The sequence below is a fragment of the Prosopis cineraria genome, unplaced genomic scaffold, assembly GCF_029017545.1.
Source record: "Prosopis cineraria cultivar Desert tree isolate PC_DT_omini unplaced genomic scaffold, ASM2901754v1 PC13, whole genome shotgun sequence".
NCBI lineage: Eukaryota > Viridiplantae > Streptophyta > Magnoliopsida > Fabales > Fabaceae > Prosopis > Prosopis cineraria.
The window spans coordinates 33,343,254-33,347,126 of record NW_026555344.1 but is presented as its reverse complement, the minus strand read 5'-3'; the positions used below and the strand labels follow the sequence as shown (position 1 = coordinate 33,347,126).

The window sequence follows — 3,873 nt, the reverse complement described above, 5'->3', positions numbered from 1 at the left end:
GACTTTTAACCATGGTTATATGTGATAACTGTAGTTAAAAAGACTTTTAACCACAGTTTTTCTAGAACTGTAGTTAAAAGTCCAATTTTGAAAAAAAAATTGAATTATAACATAGTTTCAATGTGGGTTATAATTGTAACCAACATTGAAAGTATTTTAATGTCGGTTACATAACTGACGTTAAATATTTACTTTTTGCTTCCCAATTTTTCACTTTCCCTCAATAACCAATGTTAAAAGTCTAAAATAATCGTTGTTAAAAGTCTGTCCTACAGTAGTATCTACTCATAAAATGATTAAAACCACTAAAACTTAGCAAATTCAAGAGTCAACTTCCCATCATGAGCTTTCATAAAGAAATGCTTCGCATAGTCTACACATAAAACATTCTTATACAATGCCTTCTCCCCACTTGCCACCACTTCAGGCAAAGGTCTTATCACATCTGAGGGTTTACGGTTTGCAAAAAAATAGGCACTGAAACCTTAACATTGCTTCCATTTGCTGTCACTCTATGCTTTGCACTCCTATACCATCCATTTCTCATTATCTGCAAGGCATCACTAATGTTGATCACCAAGGAGCCGGGCATCGGCAACATTTGAATCCAATGCTCACTGTTATTGTTGGCTCGAACGTAGAGGCTGTCAGTCATCTTGGAAGAGGACAGACAGGGTTGAGACATCAAAGTGATGACCTATTGCTACTACCAGATCTGGATTTTGACAAATGGGATAGTAGTTGAGGTTGATCCTTTGTGACCCCATAAGGAGTGATTCCTTTGTTTCATCCATTTCTTTCACATTTTGCCTCTTCATTAGCACTTGCACAAGCCTTTTGATCAGTGTTTAAGTCTTTCTCATGTATTCCAAGGTTTCATCCCTATAAGAATAAGAAGCATATTCATTGAGTTAAATGTAGAATTACGTTAGTATAAATACTACAATTGGTATTAAATTTATATTGAATATGTATTTTAATATATTCAACTCTGCCTATATCTATAGCAAGTCTCAAGCCTGAATAAAGAAGAAGGGTAGTGTTAGGCACTCAACAGTTAATAATAAAAAAATTTAAATATTTAAGAGCAATTATTCAAAATAAAGGTAAAATTGATGGAGATATTGCATAAGACATATAAGTTAGGTGGTTTAGATGAAGAAAAGTTACAAGAGTTATTTATGATTAAAAGATACCTAATAAGTTCAAAAGAAAGTTTTATCAAACTGTTGCAAGACTAGTCATATTATGTGGTAGTAAATGTTAAGATTTAAAGAGATAACAAGTGCATAAATTTGCGTTGGAGTTGCAGAAATAAAAATGTTGAGATGAATTGGTGGCTATGAAGCATCGATACTTCAAATTGCCTCACGTATTCATACTGAAATCATATCTGATACTGATACTTCTTCGATACATATCCATAAAGTATTGAAATAATTTTTTTTAATTTTAAAAAATTTTAATTTTTGATTCGTATCGGATACTTCTAGATTGCTAATTAATTCTTGAAAAACAAAAATTTAGAAAAATTAAATTTATTAAAACTTGCAATATTAAACTTTTTATTACTAATATCATATTTTGATTTGCGTTTAAAGTCAAAGATTAGATTTTTCTTAAAAAATATATTTTGGATGTAATAAAAGAATAAATATTATATTTTTTAATTATAAAAAATGTGAAAATGTAATCTTACGATGGTTGAGAAAGAGGAGATATTGATACTATACCTATTAATATGAACTAGGTGGTAGGCAATTAGGTATATATAAAATAAAACTATAATTAATGATTATATTTTCACTTGGTATTATTATAAAGGACTACATTTGTATGCTAATTTAAATATTTTTGAAATTAAAAGTATATTTTTAATATTTTTATAAATATATATACACATATAGGAAACATGTCATATCTTATATTTTTAAAAATTAAAGTATCGACGTATTGGATATGTACGCGCATCAATATCCGTACAACTTAGATCGGCGGCATACACAAAAATATTATAAAATTTGTAATGAGTATATATAAGAGAAAGTAGGTATGATGGTTTGGACATGTATAAAAAAAGATGTGGGAGGCACCAATAAAAAGAGTAGATCAAATAGTCTTGAACCCTGTAAAAAAAATAGAGAAAGACAAAGAGAATATTCATAACATTATGAGAAGGTGATTTCCCTTTCGAGTACTTCATCTTCTCTTTGGTTGGCAGTTCAAAGAACTTGTAAATGGCAGCCTTAACATTCTCCAGAACTTGCAGAGGCACGCCATGATTCACAACTTGAAAGAAACCGTGCTTCTCAGCAGCATCACAGATCATATCTGCAACTTCTGGGTCTTCCAAATGGGCCATGTCGATTATGGGGATGGATTGTTGATGATCAGGCACGATCTTGAAGCTGCTTGGTCTTTCTTCTAATGGCTGCACGTCCTGTTCTGGGAGGGTCTTGAGTCCCATATCGGACAGTCCCTTCACCCCATGGCCTTGAAAAGTACAAATTCGGTAAGAATAGAAGGTCCTGTTGTTGTGAATTGGGTAGATTCCATTGCAAATCTATCTAATAGCGAGGATTTTAGTGTAGTTTTGTACAGAGGAATTGTAGAGAGAGATCTTCATAATGTACGTATACCCAGAGGAAGAAGAGTAGTCAAACTGTCAATTATTTCATCTTTTACTTAAATGACAACTAAGCCCCTGCATGAATGTTAGACATTTTATTTAAATGAAGTAATGGTAAATTATTTAATTGATGTAAAATATATTTTTAATAGGAGTATTATTATCTTTATACCCTAATTTTAAAGTATACTTAGGGGAGTAGGTCCCAAAGGATCTAGTTGTGATTCGTTTCTAAATTTTATAAGTTTTATTTGTAAATAACTTGAGACATATATAATTTTATCTTTATAGAACCTTGTAATGAACTAGATAGCATGTTTGGTACACCAAAATAAATATTTTTAAGAAAAAGAATGTTAGTTGTGCCTTCTATGTTTGAAATAGGAAGAAAATATAAGAAGAAAATAAAATTAATTGAGAAAAGTAAAAAAAAAATCTCCTCCCGGCAAAAAGTTTTTTCTTTAGTTTTACTCCTCTCTGAGAGAAAATAGGAGAAAATAAGAGTAAAAATGTTGGTTTCCTCTAATATTTTTCATAGAATCTTATCCTCCATATTTTCTTCTAATTCCAAAAAATTCTTAAGCTTGTTTGGATGGAAAAGTGAGAAATAAATAGAGAAAAGACAAAACTATAAAAAAAATTTCCAAAATAACAATAAATTTTCATTATTTTTAATGCTTTGTTTGGTTGGGAAGAAAATATGGGAGGAAAGAAAATATGGAGAGAAAACAAATTTTTTCTTGTTTGGATAGGGAAGAAAAAATGAGAGTAAAAAAAAAAGTTGAAGAAAAATAGGGTGTGGGACTCACTGTTTTTTCCTTCCTTCTTTTCTCTTCAAAAGTAGAGAGATTTTAGGAGTAAATTTTTTTTTCACCGTCTACCCTCTCTCTTATTTATTTTGCGCTCTAACTCTCAAGAGACTACTTAATTACATTAATTTAATTTTAATTAAACAGTTTGGCTTATAATTTTTAACTTTTATGATTATAAATTACATTAATTTAACTATTTAATTAAATAATTTAGCCATTGGCTAGATCAAGTATCTAGAATTACATTAATTTAATTTTAAAATATAATATAAAAATATATTTTTAACAAATAATTTGATATTCAATTAATTTGATCATGTTAATTTTAATATAATTTTTGCTTTCAATTCATTTTCACAAATATAATTACATAAAACATGATATATTTTGATATAAGAACATTATAATTATTATGATATCTGTTTATTTTCT

General features: G+C 29.2%; 1 pseudogene; it reads right to left on the bottom strand.

The window, feature by feature from the left end:
- Positions 1 to 305: 305 nt before the first annotated feature.
- Positions 306 to 2,556, bottom strand: LOC129290038 (feruloyl CoA ortho-hydroxylase F6H1-3-like; annotated as a pseudogene).
- Positions 2,557 to 3,873: the final 1,317 nt, after the last annotated feature.